Source organism: Loxodonta africana, chromosome 19 (genome assembly GCF_030014295.1).
Source record: "Loxodonta africana isolate mLoxAfr1 chromosome 19, mLoxAfr1.hap2, whole genome shotgun sequence".
Taxonomy (NCBI): Eukaryota; Metazoa; Chordata; class Mammalia; order Proboscidea; family Elephantidae; genus Loxodonta; species Loxodonta africana.
The window spans coordinates 35,026,298-35,051,479 of record NC_087360.1 but is presented as its reverse complement, the minus strand read 5'-3'; the positions used below and the strand labels follow the sequence as shown (position 1 = coordinate 35,051,479).

General features: G+C 39.5%; 1 protein-coding gene across 7 annotated transcripts in view; it reads left to right on the top strand.

Annotated features, from left to right (window-relative positions):
* Positions 1–25,182, top strand: part of LOC100677032 (zinc finger protein 596) — a 55,576-nt gene that overhangs the window by 4,575 nt on the left and 25,819 nt on the right. The window contains exon 1 of one of the 7 annotated variants that reach the window (XM_064272586.1): positions 19,912–19,966. The exons of the other annotated variants lie outside the window; for them this stretch is intronic. The gene's annotated coding sequence lies outside the window, so the exon portion shown is untranslated. Of the gene's footprint in view, positions 1–19,911; positions 19,967–25,182 lie in introns of those variants that run through there. 7 annotated transcript variants of the gene reach the window in all.

Genomic DNA, 25,182 nt, shown 5'->3' with positions numbered 1-25,182 from the left:
GCTCTTTGGAGACCCTGTGGGGCAGCTCTGCTCTGTCCTGTATGGTTGCTATGATTCAGAATTAGCTCGGTGGCAAGGGGTTTATATTTAATATTAGTGAGATTATATTTGTCCTATTGTGTCTATGTGATTTCACTTAGGATGTTTTCAAGGAACAGAACTTCTGTCTTTATAAATGGATAATATTCCATTGTTTGCCACTATGAGTCGGAATTGACTTGATGGCAGTGGGTTTGGTTTTTTTTTTTTAATCTACATACAGGAGCCCTGGTGGCACTGTGATTAGGCACTTGGCTGCTAACCAAAAAGTTGCCAGTTCAAACCCACTAGCTGCTCTATGTCAGCCTGCTTCCATGAAATGTACAAAGTGGTAAATGAGCGTTGGCTTCAACTTAAAATCACCAGCTGCATTAGCCCCTAACAAGAGAGTCAGCCTGTCCTTTGAAGCTTTGAGGTCAGGCCTTGATTTCTCTCTAGCTATGAAAATCCTAGATGGTGTCTTCTCCAATATAAGGCAGTTGCATCTACAATGAAAATTTGCTGTTTAGTGTAGCCACCTTCATCAGTTATCTCAGCTAGATCTTCTGGATAACTTGCTGCTTCACCTTGCCATTTTATGTTATGGAGATGGCTTCTTTTCTTAAACCTCATGAACCATCCTCTTCTAGCTTCAAACTTTGCTTCTGCGGCTTCTTCACCTCTCTTAGCCTTCATAGAATTAGATTTAGGGCCTTGGTCTGGATTAGGCTTTGGCGTAAGGAAATATTGTGGCTGGTTTGATCTTCTTTCCAGACGACTAAAACTTTCTCCATGATGGCAATAAAGCTGTTTTGCTTTCTTATCATTTGTGTGTTCACTGGAGTAGCACTTTTAATTTTCTTCAAGAACTGTTCCTTTGCATTCACAATTTGACTATTTGGCACAAGAGACTTGAAAAAATTGATCAATGAGTCAATTATAGTTAGTAGGGTTTGTCGAAGTTAGAAACTGTTCATGAACAGGGAATATCCAGTAGAAAGTGGCAGGGTGCTAACATAAGCAGAGGAAATATAGGTGCTCACATAATGAGCATCAGGAATACAGGGATTCTAAAGGTAAGTAGGGAACTTCCAGTAGGGTAGTTATAATGATTGTATCTTAGACATGTGTTTAATCAAAGGGAGTGTCTCACAGAGCAAAGGTCTTTCTGTCATTGGTTTTGTAAGTACACTCCTCTTTTGGGAATTGGTGGAGTCTGGTATGGTGAGTCTGAAACATTTTTAACTGTCAAGTTCTTTTCAGAAAGTTTTTACAGTTAGAACACTAAAAATTCTGTCAAGGTTTATACCTGGCACAAATGGCCATCTTGATTTATTTGTCCTCAGAAAGGCTTTTGCACCTGGAACAAATGGCCATTGATTTTTAGTTTACTTTTAACAGTTTCCCCTTTTGTTTATTCTTCCAACTCAGCTGGAAGTTTGAATAACTAGGAACCGCTGTCACCATTTTAGGTAGTCATTGTCCTTGATCAGTTGTTGAATTGTTGTTGAATTGATGTGAAGTCCACTGGTTCAGCGAAATCTTATCTGGAAGTCTTTTGGTGGCTGTGCAGTTACAATTAATACTTGGGTCCTGTTCTTCAAATTACGAGGACTGTATCCTTTCTCAAAAGGAGGTCTGTGAGACTGATTGTCAGAATGGGAGTCATTTTTTCTTTGCTGAGAACAAGGAGTCAAATGGGTACCTGTAGTTCGGGCTCACCATACCAGAGACAAGTCATCTGCAGTTTCTCATTGTTTCTGTTCTTAAAATCGAAGATTAAGCATTTGTTGAGCTATTAGGGAAGGGAATAAACACCATCTGCATAGTATAGAAATAAGATAAGTAGAAGTGTAGATAAAACATATATCATGACAATAATCAAACAAAACATATTGTTCTAATAATTTTTCCTTGAAGTCTGTAAACCATGATTTCAAGTCTAGAATGAGATCTTTCTTTTGAAAAGTTTGGACTTGTCCAATGTGATGAAATACTTGCTGTTGTTCTTTAAGTATATTTAAATTGTTGGTTACTTGTCTAGATTGGTTTACATAAAAACAACATTGTTCATAAATTATAGCACATGCTCTGCCTTGTTGAGCTGTGAAGGCATCTATGATTCTACAAGACCATCTATGTCATTTTGAAGAATTTTAATACTTTTAGAGTTAAAACTTTGTGTCATAACTTTAGATGTGTTTATAACAGCTCTTTGTAAAAAATAGATTTATAATTGGAGGAAAATAATTCTCATGACTGAATGAAATTTGGCAGTACAGTAGAGCAAAGGGTTTTCTACTACGTCACTTTTTTCTTGGGATAATGTGATGTACAAAAGAATTAAGGGTAGTTGCTTGGCTAGCATTGAGTGCAGAACATATGGTCAAGGAAGGCATCAAGTAGCCAAGACCATATCATCTTGATCACTTGAGAGGCAACTCTTTATAAATTTTATCATCACATTGGAAAAATAATCCAGTTTTGGCTTAGAAAATAGTTAGGTTTTTGTCAGGTCCACTGTCAGCAGATGAATAAACAGAATGACTAAAATTAGGGCAAAAGGGGACAATGGGAAGTGTGAAAAGGCTAATAAAGGTGTTTTTTAGAGGTAATAAATCATCAAAATTGTTCATGAAGAAGCAAGGAACGAGGTAAGGAAATCTAGGAGAGCCTTGTTCTGGAGTCTTGAGCAGAAGCTGTCTACTTTCGTGATGTCAGCTACCTCTGGGATACAGTGATCTCAAGTAAATTTGAGCTTTAAGCCAGGTAGTTCATGGGACTGTCCTTGGCAGGGGGCCCTCTTTAATTGGGAGATGTGTACCCAGGGGTCTGTCTCTTTTAATTTGGCTGTAGTGTGTATGATAAGTTGAACCTGGAATGATCCTGTCCAGCTTGTTTCGAGGGCTGATTTCCTTTGATGTCTTCTAGAGCACCACGTCTCCTGGTTCTAAATTATGTGTCCTTTCTCAAAAGGTGGCCCTTGAAAGGCTGCTTTTACTTGTCAAGAATAAGCTTGGGAATAATCCACTAGACTTGTGCAGTATTGGGTCTATATAAGGTATAGATCTTAAATGCCCAGAGCATCCCGTTATCAATTTTATAAGGTGATAGCTGATGATTGCTTAATGGTGTTGATCAAATAACCATGAGTGCTAAAGGGAGAACTTTGACCATGGCAAGTTTAGTGACTCTGAAAGTTTTGCTAGTTTTTTTTATTTTTTAAATTTTTTATTGTGCGTTAAGTGAAAGTTTGCAGATCAACTCAGTCTCTCACACAAAAACTTACATACACCTTGCTACATACTCCCAATTGCACTCCCTCTAATGAGACAGCCCGCTCCCTCCCTCCACTCTTTCTTTTCATGTCCATTTCGCCAGCTTCTAACCCCCTCCACCCTCTCATCTCCCCTCCAGACAGGAGATGCCAACATAGTTTCAAGTTTCCACCTGATCCAAGAAGCTCACTCCTCACCAGCATCCCTCTCCAACCCATTGTCCAGTCCAATCCATGTCTGAAGAGTTGGCTTCGGGAATGACTCCTGTTCTGGGCCAACAGAAGGTCTGGGAGCCGTGACCACCGGGGTCCTTCTAGTCTCAGTCAGACCATTAAGTCTGGTCTTTTTATGAGAATTTGGGATCTGGATCCCACTGCTCTCCTGCTCCCTCAGGGGTTCTCTGTTGTGTTCCCTGTCAGGGCAGTCATCTGTTGTAGCCGGGCACCATCTAGTTCTTCTGGTCTCAGGATGATGTAGTCTCTGGTTTATGTGGCCCTTTCTGTCTTTTGGGCTTGTAATTACCTTGTGTCCTTGATGTTCTTCCTTCTCCTTTGGTCCGGGTGGGTTGAGACCAATTGATGTATCTTAGATGGCTGCTTGCTAGTGTTTAAGACCCCAGATGCCACTGTCCAAAGTGGAATGCAAAATGTTTTCTTAATAGATTTTATTATGCCAGTTGACTCAGACATCCCCTGAAAGCATGGTCTCCAAACCCCTGCCCCTGCTACACTGGCCTTCGAAGCATTCAGTTTATTCAGGAAACTTCTTTGCTTTTGGTTTAGTCCAGTTGTGTTGACCTCATCTGTATTGTGTGTTGTCTTTCTTACCACCTAAAGTAGTTCTTATGTACTATCTAATTAGTAAATACCCCTCTCCCCCTCTCGTAACCATCAAAGAATATTTTCTTCTCTATTGAAACTATTTCTCGAGTTCTTATAATAGTGGTCTTATACAATATTTGTCCTTTTGCAACTGACTGATTTCAGTCAGCATAATGCCTTCCAGATTCTCCCACATTATGAAATGTTTCACACATTCATCACTGTTCTTTACTGATGGGTAGTATTCCATTGTGTGAATATACCGTAATTTATCCATTCATCCATTGATGGGCACCTTGGTTGCTTCTATCTTTTTGCTATTGTAAACAGTGCTGCAGTGAACATGGGTGTGTATATATCTGTTCATGTAAAGGCTCTTATTTCTCTAGGATATATTCCAAGGAGTGGGATTGCTGGATTTTATGGTAGTTCTATGTCTAGCTTTTTAAGGAAGTGCCAAATTGATTTCCAAAGTGGTTGTACCATTTTACATTCCCACCAGCAGTGTATAAGTGTTCCAACCACTCCACAGCCTTTCCAACATTTATTATTTTGTGTTTTTTGGATTAATGCCAGCCTTGTTGGAATGAGGTGGAATCTCATTGTAGTTTTGATTTGCATTTCTCTAATGGCTAATGATCATGAGCAGTTCCTCATGTATCTCTTAGCCAACTGAATGTCTTCTTTAGTGGAGTGTCTGTTCATATCTTTTGCCCATTTTTTAAATGGGTTGTCTTTTTGTAGTTGAGTATTTGCAGTATCATGTAGATTTTAGAGATCAGGCGCTGGTCAGAAATGTCATAGCTAAAAACTTTTTCCCAGTCTGTAGATAATTTTTTACTCTTTTGGTGAAGTGTTTGGATGAGCATAGGTGTTTGATTTTTAGGAGCTCCTAGTTACCTAGTTTCTCTTCTGCATTGTTGGTAACATTTTATATACTGTTTATGCCATGCATTAGGGCTCCTAACATTGCCCCTGTTTTTTCTTCCATGATCTTTATTGTTTTAGATTTTGTAGGTAGGTCTTCGATCCATTTTGAGTTAGTTTTTGTGCATGGTGTGAGGTATGGGTCTTGTTTCATTTTTTTGCAGTTGGCAATCCAGTTATGCCAGCACCATTTTTTAAATAGGCTGTCTTTTCCCCATTTTAACTGACTTTGGGCCTTTGTCAAAAATCAGCAGCTCAAATGTGGATGGATTTATATCTGGATTCTCAACTCTGTTCCATTAGTCTATGTATATGTTCTGCTGGTACCAGCCTGTTTTGACTACTGTGCTGGTATAATAGGTTCTAAAATCAGGTAGAGTAAGGCCTCCCACTTTGTTTTTCTTTTTCAGTAATGCTTTACTTATCTGGGGCCTTTTTCTCTTCCATATGAAGTTGGTGATTTGTTTCTGTATCTCATTAAAAAATGTTGTTGGAATTTGGATCGGAATTGTATTGAATCTATAGATTGCTTCTGGTAAAATAGGTATTTTTATAATGTTAATCTTCCTATTCATGAGCAACGTATGTTTTTCCACTTATATAGGTCTCTTTTGGTTTCTTGCAGAAGTGTTTTCTAGTTTTCTTTGTATAAGTCTTTTACATCTCTGGTAAGATTTATTCCTAAGTATTTTGTCTTCTTGTGGGCTACTGTGAATGGTATTGATTTAGTGGTTTCCTCTTAGATGTTCTTTTTGTTAGTATAGAGGAATCCAACTGATTTTTGTATGTTTATCTTGTATCCTGATACTCTGCTGAACTCTTCTATTACTTTCATTAGTTTTCTTCAGAATTCTTTAGGGTTTTCTGTATATAACATCATGTCATCATGTCATCTGCAAATAGAGGTACTTTTATTTCTCCCTTACCAATGTGGATGCCCTTTATTTCTTTATGTAGCCTGATTGCTCTGGCTGGGACAACCAGCAGAGTGTTAAATAAGAGTGGTGATAAAGGGCATCTTTGTCTGGTTCCCAGTCTCAAGGGGAATGCTTTCAGACTCTCCATTAGGATGATGTTGGCTGTTGGCTTTGTATAAATGCCCTTTATAATGTTGAGTAATTTTCCTTCTGTTCCTATTTTGCCGAGAGCTTTTATCGTGAATGGGTGTCGAACTTTGTCAAATGCTTTTTCTGCATCAATTGATAAGATCATATGGTTCTTGTCTTTTGTTTTATTTACATGATGGATTACATTAATTGTTTTTCTATTGTTGAACCATCCCTGCATACCTGATATGAATCCCACTTGGTCATGGTGAACTGTTTTTTTGTTATGTTCTTGAATTCTAGTGGCTAGAATTTTGTTGAGGATTTTTGCATCTAAGTTCATGAGGGATATAGGTCTGTAATTTTCTTTTTTTGTGGTGTCTTTATCTGGTTTTGGTATCAGGGATATGCTGGCTTCATAGAACAAGTTTGGAAGTATTCCATCCTTTCCTATGCTCTGAAATACCTTAGCAGTAGTGGTAACTCCTCTCTGAAAGTTTGGTAGAACTCTGTAGTGAAGCCATCCAGGCCGGGGCTTTTTTTTGTTGGGAGCTTTTTGATTACCTTTTCAATCTGTTCTTTTGTTATGGGTCTATTTAGTTGTACCTCTGTTTGTGTTAGTTTAGGTAGGTAGTGTGCTTCTAGAAATTCATCCATTTCTTTTAGGTTTTCAAAATTTTTAGAGTACAGTTTTTCATTGTAATCTGATGTGATTCTTTTAATTTCAGTTTGGTCTGTTGTAATATTGTCCATCTCATTTCTCATTGGGTTATATGCTCCCTCTCCTGTTTCTCTTTTGTGAATTTGGCCAATGGTTTATCAATTTTGTTAATTTTTTCTAAGAACCAACTTTAGGTCATTAACTTTTTCAATTGTTTTTCTGTTTTCTATTTCATTTAGTTCTGCTCTAGTTTTTATTATTTGCTTTCTTCTCGTACCCGAGGGTTTCTTTTGTTGATCTCTCTATTTGTTCAAGTTGTAGGGATAATTCTTTGATTTTGGCCCTTTCTTCTTTTTGTATGTATGCATTTATTGATATAAATTGGCCTCTGAACACTGCTTTCTCTGGGTCCCAGAGTTTCTGATAGGAAGTGTTTTCATTCTCATTGGATTCTGTGAATTTCTTGATTCCATCTTTAACGTCTTCTATAACCCAGTCTTTTTTGAGCAGGGTATTGTTCAGCTTCCAAGAGTTTGATTTCTTTTCCCTACTTTTTCTGTTATTGATTTTTACTTTTATGACCTTTTGGTCAGAGAAGATGCTTTCTGATATTTCAATATTTTGGATTCTGCTAAGGCTTGCTTTATGTCCTAATATGTGGTCTATTCAGAGAATGTTCCATGTGCACTAGAAAAGAAAGTATACTTGGCTGCTGTTGGGTGCAGGTCTCTGTATATGTCTGTAAGGTCGAATTGGTTGATTGTGGCATTTAGATCTTCCATGTCTTTATTGAGCTTCTTTCTGGATGTCCTGTCCTTCACTGAAAGTGGTGTGTTGAAGTCTTCTACTGTAATTGTGGAGCTGTCTGTCTAACTTTTCAGTGCTGTTAGAGTTCGTTTTGCGTATCTTGCAGCCCTGTCATTGGGTGCATAAATATTTAATATGGGTATATCCTCCTGGTATATTGTACCTTTAATCATTCTATAATGTCCTTCCTTATCCTTTGTGGTGGATTTAACTTTAAAGTCTGTTTTGTCCAAAATTAATATTGTTTTTGATTGTTGTTTGCTTGATATATGTTTTTTCCATCCTTTGTGTTTTAGTTTGTCTGTGTCTCTAAGTCTAAGGTGTGTTTCTTGTAGGCAGCATATAGGTGGATCATGTTTTTTTTTTTTATCCATTCTGCCCCTCTCTGTCTTTTTCTTGGTGCACTTAATCCATTTACATTCAGCATAATTATGGATAAGTATGAATTTAGTGCTGTCATTTTGATGTCTTTTTTTGTGTGTGTTGTTGACAGTTTCTTTTTCCCACTTAATCTTTTGTGCTGAGTAGTTTATATATTGTCTTTTCCCCGTACTCGTTGTTGTTGATTTTTTTTCTCCTGAGTCTCTGTTTTGTTCTTGTACTTTATTTTGATGAGTAGAATAGTTAGTCTCCTTTATGGTTACCTTAATATTTACCCCTATTTTTCTAAGTTTAAACCTAACTTTTATTTCTGTATAACGTCTTATCTTTTTCTCCATATGGGATATCTATCGTTACATTTCTTAGTCCCCGTTTATTGTTTTAATATTGTCTCCTTTTACGTAATAACATCATTGTTTCCTCGTTTTGAGCGTTTTTTTATCTTGATATTGTTTTGTGATTTTCCTGCCTGGGTTTACCTCTGGTTGCTCTTATCTGGAAATGTCCTAATTTCACCTTCATATTTGAGAGACAGTTTTGCTGGCTATGTGACTCTTGGCTGGGAATTTTTTTCCTTCAGTGCATTATAAAAGTCATCCCATTGCCTTCTTGCCTGTATAGTTTTTGCTGAGTAGTCCAAGCTTATTGACTCTTCTTTGTAGGTGACTTTTCGTTTATCTCTAAAAAAAAAAAAAAAAAAAATTTTTTTTTTTTTTTTTTTCTCTAGCTTCCCTTAAAATTCTCTCTTCATCTTTGGTTTTGGTAAGTTTGATTATAATATGTCTTGGTGACTTTCTTTTAAAATCTACCTTATGTGGAGTTTGATGAGCATCTTGGGTTGGTATCTTCTCATCTTTCACAATATCAACGACGTTACCTGCCAAGAAATCTTCAACAATTCTCTCTGTATTTCCTGTTACCTCTCCCTGTTCTGGTACTCCAATCACTCATAGGTTATTTCTCTTTATAGAGTCCCACATGATTCTTAAGGTTTCTTCATTTTTAAAAAATTCTTTTATCTAATTTTTCTCCAAATATATTGGTACCAAGTGCTTTATCTTCAAGGTCACCGATTCTGCCTTCCACTTTCTCGATTTGCTCCTCTGACTTTCCATTGAGTTGTCTAATTCTGTAATTTTATTGTTAATCTTCTGAATTTCTGGTTGCTGTCTCTCTGTGGATTCTTGCGGCTTATTAAATTTTTCGTTATGTTCTCGAAGAACCTTTTTAATTTCTTCAGCTGTTTTACCTGTGTGTTCCTTGACTTGTTCTGCATATTACCTGACCTCCTTCCTTATGTCTTGAAGAGTTCTGTATATTAATCTTTTGAATTCTGTATCCGGTAATTCCAGAAAGGCACCTTCATCCAGAAGATCTTTGATTCGCTGTTTTGAGAGCTTCTTATAGCGATCATGGTCCGTTTCTTTATGTGGTTTGATACTGACTGCTGTCTCCAAGTCATCTATAAGTTATTGTATTTTATTCTATCTTTGCTAACTCTATCCTAGTTTCTTGCTTTGTTTTGTTTTGATATGCCCACATGGGTTGCTTGAGTGAGATAGCTTGATTATTTTCACCTTTGGAGCTCTGGCGTCCTGTCACCAGATGGCTAAAACTATTATCAGGTATGTGAGCTTTTGAGTCCATTCACTTCTCCTGTGTGGATTCAGCTTAGGTGTCCAGGTACCTGCTCATCAAGTGTGTGCTACAGGCTCTGTCCTACAGTGTTAGAGGGGCAGGGATGTTTGGTGTAGGTACTAGTATCTGGTTGCAGCAGGGGGTCATGCTCTGAACCAGGTGGGAGCTGAGAACCATCCCCCGAGTGTCTCTGAGGAAAATGGGTCCCTCTTCCCTGGAGCGTAGAAGTGGGTGGGTTCTGCAGATGGACCATGGGCACCCAGTGCTTTTGGTTGTAAGGACTGGGAGGTACCAGTTATCCTTGGACCCCTGTCGCGGAGGTTGGGTGACCTGAGAGGAGCCACCAGTCCTTAGGCCCCTGATGTGGGTGGGTAAGGACCCAGTTTAATACGCAAAGCCATGTCAAATTTTAAACACCCACCTCTCCACCGCACAGCTTAAATAGTCAGTTTGCCAGCAAGGGCCTATTCTCGTGGAATAGGCCCACACAGGTCCATGCAAGGGGGAAAGGTATTCAAAGTCTACGGATCGTTTATGCCTGGACAGGAGCCAGTTGTGTCCTGAGCTCCCCCAGTTAGTGGAGCTGGCTAATTATCTTTTACCCCGTTGTGAATTTATTCCTTCTCAGTATGGCTCAGGGTGCTCAAATGGGCCTGTCTCAGGCCCAGGGAGTCAACAGCCGCAGACATCAACTTGGGGGGCGGGGGGCGTGGTAAAATATACACAAGTACTTAGCTTTTGCTGAGAGTACCATTCTCTGGTTCCAGAGGTGTGAGTAAGCTGTGCAGCTGGCTGCTTCTCCCTGAGAAAACTGCAGCCAAACGCTACCACCAGCCCACCACAGCCGCTTCTGGTAATGGTGCCTGAGGGATCCTAGTGATTCACGTCCGGCAACTCCTCTCTGCTTCTGAACCATGTGCCCCTCCCACTGCCACTCAGTACGTTTTCTGACTTTGCCTTTGATGTTCAGGGCTCCTAGCTTGTCATAAATATAATCGTTTGACTTGTATTTTTGGGCCTTTGCTATAAGAGGGATGGCAGGAAGCATCTGGCTATTCTGCCATCTTGGCCCTGTCTCCTATTATTTTCCTTTTGTCTTTGGTTTTCTTTATTCTTTGCTCCATGAGGGATGGAACCAATAGATAAAGATGTACCTTAGATGGCCCCTCATAAGCTTTTAAGACCCCAGACAACTACTCACCAAAGTGGGATACAGAACATTTTCTTAGTAAACTTTGTTATGCCGGTTGACCTAGATGTCCCCTGAAACTGTGGTCCCCGGGCCTCAGCCCCAGCTATTCTGTCCTTCAGTGTGTTTGGATGCATCCAGGAAGCGCCTGTGCTTTTGTGCTGGTCAGTTGTGCTCAGTTCCCTTGTATTGTGTGTTGTCCTTCTCTTCTCCGAAGTTGACCCTGGTCTGCTGTCTAGTTAATGATTCCCTCTTCCCATTGCTTCCCACCCTTGAAACCATCGAAGAATGCTTTTTTCTGTGTTTAAACCTTTTTTTCAGTTCTTATAATAGTGATCTCATACAATATTTGTCCTTTTGTGACTGACTGACTTCACTCAGTATAATGCCGTCCACATGAGAGAAATTTTGGGAATGATAGATTGCAGTGTAAGTTTGACTAGGCGGACTAGAACAATGGAAATAACTATAGGATTATTTTAGAAAATTGAGATCATAAATAAAAGAATCAAAAAATGAAACAAATGATGAAATAATGGAATTTTTTATTCTAGAAGATGCTTGTATAAGCAAGCACAACCAAACTTGTCAGTAATATCTAATGTTCGTGTATTTTAAACATTTACATTATGATGTAAGCATTGTTTTTTTTTTTTTAATTGTGGTTTAGGTGAAAGTTTACAGCTCAAGTTAATTTCTCATACAAAAATTTATACACATAGTGTTTTGTGTCATTAGTTGAAATCCCCACAGTGTAACAGCGCATTCCCTCTTTCCACCCTGGGTTCCCTGTGTCTGTTCAGCCAGTTCCTGTCCCTTTCTGCCTTCTCATCCTGCCTCTGGACAGGAGCCACCCATTAGGTCTTGTGTATCTGATTGAACTAAGAAGCACAGTCCTTGTGGGTATTAGTTTTTGTTTTATAGGCCTGCCTAATTTTTGTCTGAAGAGTGGGCTTTGGGAATGGTTTTAGTTCTGGATTAACAGAGCTTCCAGGGGCCATAATTTCAGAGGTTCCTCCAGTCTCTGTCAGACCATTAAGCCTGGTCTTTTTAGTGAATTTGAGTTCTGTTCCCCACTTTTCCTGTTCAGTCCAGAACTCTCTGCTGTGTTCCTTGTCAGGGAGGTCACTGGTAGTAGCCGGGCACCATCTAGTTCTTCTGGTCTCAGGCTGGTGGAGTCTCTGTTTTATGTGGTCCTTTAGTCTCTTGGACTAATAGTTTTCTTGTGTCTTTGGTTTTCTTCATTGCTCCAAGTAGGATGGGACCAACTGATGGATCTTAGATGGCCACTTGCGAGCTTTTTTTAAGACCCCAGACGCCACTAACCAAAGTGGGATACAGAACATTTTCTTAATAAGCTTTGTTATGCCAGTTAACCTAGATGTCCCCCGAAACTATGGTCCCCAGGCCTCAGCCCTTGGATATGTTCAGTACTTCACCTGTGTTGTGTATTGTCCCTTCATTGAAGTTGATCCTTGTCTACTATCTAGTTAGTGAATTCCCTTCCCTTCCCCTCCCCGCCCTCATAACCATCAAAGAATGCTTTTCTCTCTGTTTAAACTTTTTCTTCAGCTCTCATAATGATCTCATACAATATTTGTCCTTTTGTGACTGACTGATTTCACTCAGCATAATGCCCTCTGGATTCATCCATGTTGTGAGATGTTTTGCAGAGTCATCATTGTTTTTTATTGCTGCATAGTATTCCATTGTTTGTGTGTACCATAATTTATCTATTTTTCTGTCGATAGACTCCTAGGTTTTTTCTTTTTGCTATTGTGAACAGTGTTGCAGTGAACATGGGTGTGCATATGTATATTCATTTGACGGCTCTTATTTGTCTAGGATATATTCCTAGTAGTGGGATTGCTGGATCATGTGGTATTTCTATTTCTAGCTTTTTAAGAAAGCACGAAATTGTTTTCCAAAGTGGTTGTATCATTTTACATTGCCACCATCAGTGCATTGGTGTTCCAGTCTCTCCACAACCTCTCCAACATTTGTTTATTTTGTGGTTTTTGGCTTGTTGAGGTGAGATGGTATCTCATTGTAGTTTTGATTTGCATTTCTCTAATGGCTAATGATTGTGAGCATTTCCTCATGTAGTCTATTAGCTGCTTGAATGTCTTCTTTGGTGAAGTGTCTGTTAGTATCCTTTGCCCATTTTTTAATTGGGTTGTCTTTTTTTGAGGTGTTGCCTTATCTTGTAGATTTTAGAGATTAGACCCTTATCAGATGTATCGTAACCAAAATTTTTTCCCAGTCTGTAGGTTCTCTTTTTACTCTTTTGGTGAAGTCTTTTGATGAGCATAAGTGTTTGATTTTTAGGAGATCCCAGTTATCTAGTTTCTCATCTGGTGTTTGTGCATTGTTAGTTATGGTTAGTGCTCTGTTTATGGCATTATTGGGGCTCCTAGCATTGTCCCTATTTTTTTCTCATGATCGTTATCATTTTAGATTTTATATTTAGGTCTTTGATAATTTTGAGTTAGTTTTTGTACATGGTGTGAAGTATGGATTCTGTTTCACTTTTTTGCAGATGTATACCCAGTTATGCCAGAATCATTTGTTAAAGAGAGTGTCTTTTCCCTATTTAATGGACTTAAGGCCTTTGTCAAACATCAGCTGCTCGTAGCTGGGTGGATTTACGTCTGGATTCTCAATTCTGTTCCATTGGTCTATGTATCTGTTATACTAATACAAGGCTGTTTGGACTACCATGGTTGTATAATAGGTTCTAAAATCAGGCAGTGGTGAGGCCTCCCACCTTGTTCTTCTTCAGTAATGTTTCATTTATCTGGGGCCCTTACCCTTTCCATACAAAGTTCGTGATTTGTTTCTCCATCTTGTTAAAATATGCCATTGGAATTTGGATCAGGATTATCTTGTATCTGTAGATCACTGTGGGTAGAAATGACATTTTCATAATATGGAATCTTCCTGTCCATGAGCATGGTATGGATTTCCACTTAAATAGGTCTCTTTTGGTTGCTTTCAGTAGTGTCTTATAGTTTTTTTGTATAGGTCCTTTACATTTCTGGTTAGATTTATTCCTAAGTACTTTATCTTCTTGGGGACTATTGTAAGTGGTATTTATTTTGTGATTTCCTTTTTGAAGTTCTCTTTGTTGGTGTAGATGAATTCCACTGATTTTTGTGTGTTTATCTTGTATCCTGATGCTTTTCTGAAATCTTCTATTAGTTCCAGTAGTTTTCTTTTGAATTCTTCAGGGTTTTCTGTGTATAAAATCATATCATCTACAAATAGGGGTAGTTTTATTTCTTCCTTACCAATTTAGATGCCCTTTTTTTCTTTTTCTTGCCTTATTGCTCTGTCTAAGACCCTCCAGCACAGTGTTGAATAAGAGTGATACAGGGCATCCTTGTTTGGTTCCTGTTTTCAGAGGGAATGCTTTAGGGCTCTCTCCATTTAGAATGATGTTGGCTGTTGGCTTTGTGTAAATGCCCTTTATTATGTCAAGGAAATTCCCTTCTATTCCTTTTTTACTGTTTTGTATTGATAATGTGTGTTGGACTTTGTCTAATGCCTTTTCTGCATCAATTGATAAGATCAAGTGGTTCTTATCTTTTCTAATGTTGAGTCATCCCTGCATACCTGATATGAATCCCAGTTGGTCATTATGAATTCTTTTTTTTGATATGCTATTGAATTCTGTGGGCTAGAATTTTAGTGAGGATTTTTGCGGCTGTGTTCATGAAGGATATTGGTGTGTAATTTTCTTTTTTTGTGGCGTCTTTACCTGGCTATGGCATCAGGTTTTGCTGGCATCATAGAATGAGTTCTTGAGTATTCCTTCCTTTTCTGCGCTCTGAAATACATTTAGTAGGACTGGTGTTAACTCTGCTCTGAAAGTTTGGTAGAATTCTCCAGTGAAGCTGTCTGGGACAGGGCTTTTTTATCATTGGGAGTTTTTCTTATTATCTTCGTCAATCTCTTCTTTTGTTATGGGTTTCTTTAGTTTTTCTGTCTCTGTTTGTATTATTTTAGGTAGGTAGTATGTTTCTAGAAATGCATCCTTTTCCTCTAGGTTTTCAAATTTGTTGGAATGCAGTTTTTCGATAGTGTTCTGTTATGATCCTTTTTATTTCAGTTGGGTCTGTTGTAATATCACCCATCTCATTTCTTGTTTTGGTTACTTGCTTCGTTTCCTGTTTTTCTTTTGTCAGTTTGGCAAATGGTTTGCTGAGTTCTTGATCTTTTGAAAGAACCAGAAACCCTGGTGACATAGTGGTTAAGTGCTACGGCTGCTAACCAAAGGATTGGCAGTTCAAATCCACCAGGCACTCCTTGGCAACTCTGTGGGGCAGTTCTACTCGGTCCTGTAGGGTCACTATGAGTCGGAATCGACTCAGCGGCACTGGGTTTGGTTTTTTTGGTTTTGTCTTCATTGAGTTTCTTCTAGATGTTTTGCCCTTCACTGAAAGTGATGTGTCAAAGTCTCCTATTATTATTGTGGAGCTGTTTCTCTTTTCATTGCTGTTAGAGTTTGTTTTATGTATTTTGGAGCTCTGTCATTGGGTGCATATATATTTATTATGGTATTGTCCTCCTGGTATATTGACCCTTTAATCATTATATAGTGTCATTCCTTACCCTTTGTGGTGGATTTTGCTTTAAAGTCTATTTTGCCAGAGATTAATATTGCCACTCCTGCTCTGTTTTGGTTGTTGTTTGCTTGATATATATTTTTTCCATCCTTTGAGTTTTAGTTTGTTTGTGTCTCTAAGTCTAAGGTGTGTCTCTTGTAGGCAGCATGTAAACGGATCGTGTTTTTTAATCCATTCAGCCACTCTCTGTCTCTTTATTGATTCGTTTAGTCCATTTACATTCATTGTAATTATCGACAAATACGAGTTTACTGCTGTCATTTTGATTTTTTTGTGGTGTTGACAGTTTCTATGTTCTACTTAATTATCTGTGCTGAATCATTTTTCTTTATGTATTTTCTTTTCATCTGTTTCATTGTTGATTTTGTGTTTGCTGAGTATTTTTTTCTTTTTTTATTTTTATGGGTAGATTTGTTAGCTTCCTTTGTGGGTACCTTAATACACCTTTAGTTTTCTAAGGTTGAACTGATCTTCTGTGTCCTGATAATGCCTTATATTCTTCTCTGTATGGAAGTTCTGTTACTACACTATTTATTCCCTCTTTTTTGTTTTAAGGGTTCATCGTTTACATATTGACTTGTCTGTTCCCCTATTTTCAGTCTATTAGATTTGACTTGTTTTTGTGACTTCACTATTTGGGTTGATATCTGGTTGTTCTGTCCTGTGTTCTAGTCTTGGGTTGTTGTCTGATATTGTTGGTTCTCCCTTTAATATTTCTTGTAATTTTGTTTGGTTTTTACAGATTTCCCAAACTCTGTCTATCTAAAAATGACTTGATTTCGCCGCCATATTAAGAGGCAGTTTCACTGGATATATAGTTCTTGGCTGGCAATTTTTTTCATTCAAGGCTTTATATATGTCATCCCATTGCCTTCTTGACTGCACAGTTTCTGCTGAATAATCAGAGTTTAGTTTTATTGATTCTTCTTTAGGTGACTTTTCCTTTACTCCTAGCCGTTCTAAAGATTCTATCTTCGTTTTTGGCGAGCTTGCTTGTAATATATCTTGGTGACTTTCTTTTGGAATCTACCCTGTATGGGCTTTGTTGAGCTTCATGGATAGATATCTTCTCATCTTTCATGATATCAGAGAGGTTTTCTGCCAACAAATCTTCAATAATTCTCTCCGTATTTTCTGTGTGTACCCCCCCCCCCCCGCCACCCCGTTCTGGTACTCCTATCTCTTGTAGATTTTTCCTCTTGATAGTGTCCCACATAATTGTTAGGGTTTCTTCATTTTTTTTAAATTATTTTTTCTGATTTTTCCTCAAATAAATTGGTTTCAAGTGATTTATCTTCATTGTCACCAATTCTGAACTCCGTTGCCTCAATTCTCCTAGGACCTTGTATTGAGTTGCTTAATTCTGAAATTTTGTTGTTAATCTTTTGGATTTCTAGTTGCTGTCTCTCTGTTTTCTAGTAGCCTGTTAAATTTGTTATCCTTTTCTTGTATTGTTTTCCTGAATTTCTCTATTAGTCTGTCTGTGTGTTCCTTGGCTTGGCCTGAATTTTGCACGATCTCCTTCCTGATGTCTTGAAGAGCTCTGTATATTAATTTTTAAAATTCTATCTCTGGTGATTCCAAGACCTTGTTTCCTGCAGATTTCCTGGTTCTTTATTTTGGTCACTTGCTGGAGCCATCTTGACCTGCTTCTTTATGTGATTTGATACTGATTGTTGGCCTCGAGCCATCAATAAGTTATTATATATTTATTGTATGTTCGTTTACTGAGTCCTAGCTTTTCGCTTTGTTTTGATATGTCCTTGTAGGCTGGGAGTGTGAGCTTCTTTGGTTACCGGTGCCTTTGAAGCTGTCATGTCCTTTTTCCTGGTGGTTAGAGCAGCTACTAGGTATGTGAGCCCAGGGGTCTGTTCACTTTTCTTGTGCCAATGTGGCACAGGTGTCCAGGTTGTCAGTCACTGAGTGTGGAGCAGACTCTCACCTATAGTCCTAGATGGGCACGGCTGTGTAGGGGTGTTTGGAGCAGGCACAGGTATCTGGCTACATAGGGGGCTATGTGCAGAGCAAGGTAGGGGGCTGACGGCTGCCCTCAGGTGCCTGGGTGGGGGGGCGTGTCCCTGTCCTCTATATCGCCTGTGGGGGTGGGTTTTGCAGCGGGTCCTTGGGCACCCAGTACTGTTGGCTGGAGGTACTGGAAAGCACCACTTATTCTCAGACACCTGTCATAGGTGGCTAGATGGAGTGGGTGATACTGCCAGCCCTGAGGCCCCTGATATAGGTGGAGAATGCCCCTCCTTAATGGGCAGAGTGGTGTCAAATGTCACCAGTCTGAAATGCCCCCTCAGCTGCTGCTGTTGAAAATAGGCTTCAGGTGTGTGCCCTGTTTTATGCTGATAAGAGCTTGTGGTGTTGAATGGGCCCGCACAGGTCTAGACAGGAGTGAATGGCACTGCAGGTTTGTGGACCCCTAATACCAGTGCCTAGGCAAAGGGGCAGGGGATTCCCTGAGTTCCCAGCTTAGGGGACACAGCTTTTTTTTAAAGCTGTGAAACTGGTTTGGAAGCGGATAGCCCTGAGTTCCGATGTAGGGGGCGTGGCAGTTGTTGAACATGACCAGACTGGTGTTGGAGTGGATCAGGGTGGGGAGACACTTCTCCGCTGTGATAGTTTAGAGAGCGAGGTGTTATTTTGACCCCGTGCTGTAGGTTAGACTCTTGGACTTAACTTTTGCAGGTCTAGCACCACCTTACCCAGCTGTCAAGGCTTGTATAGACTCTCCTGTGCCCAGCCTCTCCCTACGTGGTGAGACATGTCCCCAATGCTACTGTGCACCTCATCAGCCCGTGTGTGTAGGCTGACCCAGAGGGCAAGGTGTGAGCAGCCTCATGACTGGCACATCTTCGCTGCTTTTGAATTGTTTCTCCTTCCCCCTGCCACTCAGTCTGACTCTTCAGCTTTATCTTTGATGATCAGGGCTCCTAGATTGTCATATATAATGGATTCACTTGGATTTTTTTGGTCTTTGTTGTAGGAGGGATGACAGAAAGCATCTATCTCTGCCATCTGGTCGACACCTTCTAAACACTGAATTAATTTAACTAAAATTGTTATATGATTTAGAAGCATCGGGGTTGAGAAATCGGCAGATATGCTGTGGCAGTGCCATAAAGAAGTCAATAAGTTGAGTATAAATTGAGAAAGATAAAATTTTAAAATCAACATATATGACAGAAATTGGAGATATACCCAAAACCAAACCTGTGGACGTCGAGTCAGTTCTGACTCATAGCAACTCTATAGAACAGAGTAGAACTGCCTTCATAGGGTTTCCAAGGCTGGTGGATTTGGATTGCCAACCTTTTGGTTAGCAGCCGAGCTCTTAACCATTGTGCCACCAGGGCTCCAAGATACACACAAGGAGAGTTAAAATAATTTGAAACAGTTTCCTCTGGGATGTGGGGCTGGCCATATGAAGAAATAGGACAGGCTTGTCACTCCTCCTGCCCATCATAAGCTTGGTTGTAGTTTTCAACAGTTTAAACTAAGAATATCTTGAGCTAATAACCAACACAGAGAAAGACTTTGAGAAACTGGGAGGCTTAGCATCAAGGTGAGGGTAGCTCAGTTACTATAATTTAGGCAAAATCTCTGAGCTAGCTTTTCTTGGCAATGTGTATGTTTTCTCTTTTCAACAGACATCCATTTATCAACTGAATGAAGTAGTGGCAGTATCCTTACTTTCTGTCCAGGTTTTATGCACCATAGTGCAGAATCTAAAAAGCTGTTCAGAACCAGTGCTTCTCATACATCCTATGAATCCCCTGAGATTTTGTTAAAATGCAGATCCTGATTCAGTAGGTTGCAGTGGGGCCTTTGATTCTGATTTTCTACAAAGCTCCCAGGAAATGCTGATGCTGCTTGTCCATGTACCTACCATACACTGTCAGTGATATTGGTAGTTGCTATTGATTTGTCTCCATGTCATGGCAAACTTTATAACACCAGGAAACCTTGCCATGTCTTGTACCATTTTCTTGATCAGTATGTTTGAGTCTATTGTTGTGGGTATTGATTATGTCAGTTAATCTCATTGAGGGTTTCCCTCATTTTTGCTGACCTTTTTTTACACTTTTCCAAACAAGATGTCCTTCTGTAACAAGCCCCTATTTTGGATCTCAGCTTCTTAGAGAACTGGGTCTCAAACGTTGATGCCTTCTGGAATCACCTGGAAACTTTTTAAAACTCTAAATGTCGAGGCCACACCTAAGAACAATTAAATCAGAATCTCTGGTGATGGGAAACAAGCATCAGAGCCTTTTTAGACTCTCAGATGATTTCAATGTGCAAAGGAGTTTGAGAGCCACTGCCCTACATAGGAGCCCTGGTGGCATAGTGGTTAAGACCTTGGCTGCTAACCAAAAAGGTCACCGTTCAAATCCACCAGCCACTCCTTGGAAACCCTACAGGGCAGTTCTACTCTGTCCTAAAGGGTCGCTATGAGTTGGAATCAGGACAGCAACTTATTTGGTTTTTTTTTTTTTTTTTTCTTGCCGTAGGTTGGAAACTCTGATGACAACAGTGGTTAAGAGCTACTGCTGCTAACCAAAAAAGGTCAGCAGTTCAAAAACACCAGCTGCTCCTTGGAGACCCTGTGGGGCAGTTCTCTGTCTCTGGTAGGGTTGCTCTGAGTCAAAATTGACTCACAGCAACAGGTTTGGTTTTTTGGTTGGCCCTGGATTGTGTATTGTATATATGAAAAGCTTTCAAAAATATGTACAGATAATCACAAGCACAAAATTTTTATGTATTTTGATTAAAGAAAACTTGTATATTTATAAATTTTAATAAAGGCTCATGTTTCTCATTGTTTTTTCTATTAAATATTGTGATATTCAGGAAAAAACTAAAAATAGGGAGTTATTAAATGAAAACCTTGGAATCCACTCTAGTGTAAGTTTCAGTTTTGGGTGAGAAGGCAATACAGTTACATAGTATGTTTTGATAGGCACTTGATTTTTCCCCGGTAAAAAAAAAAAAAATTGTCAATTTCAGACCCTAAAAACTATCTTTAGCAGTCATTGTAAGATTTATAGTAGTGTCCAGGACTAGACTATAGTTTGTTACAGGTAAGGATCTCTATCATATACGGACCTAGGTTTTTGGTGACAAATCCAACAATCTGACAAATTTCTATTAGTGGCTTTGGCCTGTAAAATTCTAATAACTGCATTATTTTTACAAACATGAAAGCATGGGGAAAGCAGTAAGGATAAAAGGAGGCAAAACAATGGGAAAATGTCATTCTTGATCTGTGGTCTTGGGAAAGCTGTCTACCTCATGATTTTATCTGCTTATAGGGAGATGCTTCACAAGTTATCCTAAGTATGAGCTTTTACCTGATGTGCAGCTTCAAAAGTTTGTTGGAGCATGCTTGAGGTGGGAAATGTGTATCCACAGTTCTAGTCCTTGAAGTTTGGCTGCAGTGTGGATCTTGAAACCCAAAAACCCAGTGCCGTCAAGTCGATTCCGACTCAAAGCAAAGTACCTGGTAATAAATATCCTTTCCAGTGAGACTCCAAAGCCATGTTTCTTTTTTTGCTGCTTCCAGAACACCCAGTCTCTAGGCTGCAGGTTTGGGTATAGATGTTCATCCATGTGCAAATTGGGTGAAGATGTCTTTTACCTGAGTTTCACATTAGAAAGCAACAAGACATATAATTGAATGCTACAGGATAAGTTCTGTTATGTTGTCTTCTAGTTCATTTATTCTATCTTCTGTCTGTTTGATTCTGTTGAATGTTTCTCTTTTTCTAATTCAGTTGCTTTATTCTTCAGTTCCGTTAGTTCTCTTTGATTTTTTTTTGAAATTTCCTTGTTGAGTCTCTCATTTTGTTTCTCCATTTGTTTTCATCTCCACTAGTTTGTTTTCTGTATGTGTGTTTTTGTTTTTTAATATTTAGCACCATAGTCAGAAAATTATTAGTTTTTTTCATTAGCCTAGCCACCATAGGAGAAATTCCCTCTTCATGCTTTGCTTTTGATTGGTCCTTCTCGTGATTTTGTGTGGTTTTTTCTACTTTTTTTTAACCTGGGCCTTTTTGTTTGTTTGTTTTTAACTTTAAATTTTGTACTCCGGCTTTTGTGGGAAATTTTTCTGATGGGACACCCTGGTGGTACAGCGACCAAATGCCTGGCTGTCACCTGGAAGGCCAGGGCCTGCACCCACCAACCACTCCACAAGAGAAAGATGCAGCAGCCCGCCTTTGCAAAGACTCACAGGCCTGGGAACCCCACGGGGCAGCTCTACTCCACATCGACCCAGTGGTAGTGGACTTGTTATCTTTTCCTGAGTACCACTAGAGGGCACTCTTATCCTTAGGTTTTTTTTGTTTTTTTTTTTTTCCCCTCAGTGTTGATTCAGGAGTTCTAGATGCCTGATCTCTGGAATTCAGTATGCGTGCACAGGAGGAAGGAGTTTTGCCGGTCAAAAATGCTGACTTAAGCAGTGAGGCTTGACTTTACTATGGCAAGGGTGGGGGCTTTTTCTGTCTTTCCCTCATGCGCTCCCTTGCACAGACTCTCCGAGGTGACCCGCTATAGGCAGGGAGCTAGTTGTTTCCCTCTTATGTCACCCATCTGCCTGAAGTATTCCCTTCTCCCTGCTGCACTTGCAGTTCCTGGTCCTAGTGCCCATCTGTCATGGGCCTCAGCAAGATTCAGCAGCACTCTCTTGAAGCACCACAGTCTCCCTTTGGTCCCTCCCAATTTACCTGTGAACTTCCACGGCCAGTTTGTGTTGCTTTAAAAAAAAATAATCGGGCTACAGCTTCCTCAGATTAGCTCCCTTTTTCTGTTACGTGTTTGGGGTATTGCCCAGTCCCATCCCAAAATGGTTGTGATGAGCGAGTGCGCCCAGTGTTAGCGGGTAAGTTCTCCCAGATTCTGTGCCGTCCCTGCTTTTCCTCTCTCCCACCTCTGGACTCACCTGGACCCTCTTAACACCTCAGCTGCCATCTGGAGTTCTGAGATCTCAGTCTGTGCTTGTTTTTATTTGTTGTTCAGTGAGTTACTTGGTGGGGGAGTAAATGGGAGCATCCATTCACTTCATCATCTTGCTCCATCTCCATGCTTTCCTCTTTCATTCTGGAACAACCAGTCTTTATTTAAGGACAGATATTATTGTTTTTCTTGAACAAAACATATACCATGTGCTCTATCTAGTGTAAGTACAAAATCTTAGAAACACTTTAAGCTTGCATAGAACAAGACATACAAACTTTCGTTAGAATAAATTCACTGTTACTAATTTCTGGGAATATTAGGACTAATCAGTTTATGTAAGTGCTTATTTATCTCTCTGCGAATCAGAATAAAGCTCTTTGAAGGGATGGTATAATCTGATTTGGTCACATCATCCAGAGATAAGAAATTATTACATATGCATACATAGCATAAACATGTTGTTTTTAGGTACAGTTGAGTCCCTTCCAACTCACAGTGACCTTATGCACAACGGAATGAAACACTGCCTGGTCCTGTGCTGTCCTCACCTAAACATACATACAGACATATGCATACTACAGGTAGGAGAACTGAAGGACAAAGAGTTCCTTCTTCTAAAATCAGGGATTTTAACCGTGTCTTCTATGTGCTTTAAAAAATCTTTTATAGAATCACTTTTGGAATCATTCTGTCTTTTAAAATCTTTATTGCTTATATTGAATAAAATAAGGACCCTATCCTTTTTGTGAAGTGCATGTTCCCCTTTTTTTGTAATGCGTCTCTTTAAATGAAAAAAAAAAAAAAGGGTCTCCAAAGTAACCACAGAAGGCCCAGATTATCCATTTGTAAAGACAGAAAGCAGGAGTTTTTTCTTAAAGAGGAGAGGTTTGAGACTTAAAGGACCCTGTGAAAAAGCTGGCAGTGGTCAGTAGGCATGTGCTCCTAACCTGATGGTTGGCTGTGTCTGAACACAGACGTAATAATCGCCATTTCTGGGCAGAGAGAAGGCTCTCTGGAGCAAAGTGAAGCTCTCAGAATGAAAACAAGACAGACTGAGAACCTCATTCTTGTTTTCTTTGAATACACGTATATATATAAAACCAAAACCCATTGCTGTCTAGTTGATTCCAACTCATAGCCACCCTATATAGCGACCCTGTAGGACAGAGTAGAGCTGCCCCATAGAGTTTCCAAGGAGCGCCTGGTGGATTCCAACTGCTGACCTTTTGGTAAGCAGCTGTAGCACTTAACCACTATGCCACTAGGGTTTCCTGTATATGCATAGTTTTAGCAAAAATATTTCTATATAGAAATAGAAGCTCATAGCCTGAAAGAATGTTGGTAGATTACAGTCAACATTCTTAGAAATAAAGAGCAATATGATTCTTTATTACAACAGATTCTTTACAGTATAGTCTACAATAACCAGAGCCCACAAAACAGGCTTCTGAGAGAAGATACGAGGGTTGGTTTTGCAACCTTTAGGATGATAGAATTAATGGCTAATTTCCCTTAATTGCATCTACATGGTTTACCTCATTAAAGGGAGAAGGCATTGTTAAAAAAAGGCATACCTTGGTTAGATTTTTTTTTTTTTATAGAGTATTAAGAAAATTTTATAAATATATATTTTTCTTTTTTTTACTGAACTTTAGGTGAAGGTTTACAGAATAAACTAGTTTCTCATCAAACAGTACACACATTGTTGTATGACACTGGTTAACAACCCCAGGACTTGTCAACACTCTCCCTTCTCAACGCTGGGTTCCCTATTACCAGCTTTCCTGTTCCCTCCTGCCTTCCAGTCCCTGCCCCAGGGCTGGTGCGCCCCTTTAGTCTTGTTTTGTTCCACAGGCCTGTTCAATCTTTGCCTGAAGGGTAAACCTCAGGAGTGGCCTCATTACTGAGGTGAAAGGGTGTCAGGGGGTATGAATATATTTATACTTCACTTCATTCCATAAAGGATTTGAGGTGTTTAGAAAACTGCACACAATAATGAGGTAAAATAGTTAAAGCCATTGGTGCAAAGGGAAAGTAAGGAGTAGGAGCGTTCTGGTTAGTTCCTGGGCGAGGCATATCTGCATCATCAGAAAACACGCTCATCTCTTCCCTCCCCTTGAGTAGCGCTGCTAGCACATTCAGAAGGCTGCTTCCTGTGCAGATGATTCCGTTTCCGCAGGTTTGCCGATTTGGCTCTCCAAACAGAATAATCGTGTGGGCTTAACTGTATACATGAGCCGTGTGGTAGCTGGTGTAATAACCTTAGGTGTACCCTGCTTCTTACAGACTCACAGACCTCCAGCTGGGCAGGTTCTACAGCATTATCTAGGGCAACCCTCTCAACTTCCAGAGGAGGAAAGTAAGACTCAGAGAGGTTAAGTGCCCTATGGAAAGACAGAGCGTGTAAGTAACAGAACTGAAATTGACACGCCTGTGTCCCAGAGCCAGCCTAGTTCCTTCCCGGTACTCACCGCCTCTCATTTCAATAACTCAGCTTTCTCTTGCTTCAGCTCTTTTTTCTCTTTTTTTAATTTATTTGGGAAACTTGTGGCTTTGTGAAATCACTGTCTTCTCACTCTTTTAAAACAATTCTCACAGTTATGTGGCTCCAAATTTCTGAAGACCTAAAATAGTATTATGTGGGACTTAATGATGTGCTAGAAGGCAAGATGTCACAAATCCCATTGCTGAACCTTAAGCTCTGTTACTTATTTTATAAATCTTCTTGCCGGTTGGTGCCCGAAAAAGGAGTGTTCCTTCCTGGTTTCCCATGGTGATTTTCAAAATTTTTCTCAAGCAATAGTATCCAGATGAGACAGCAAACA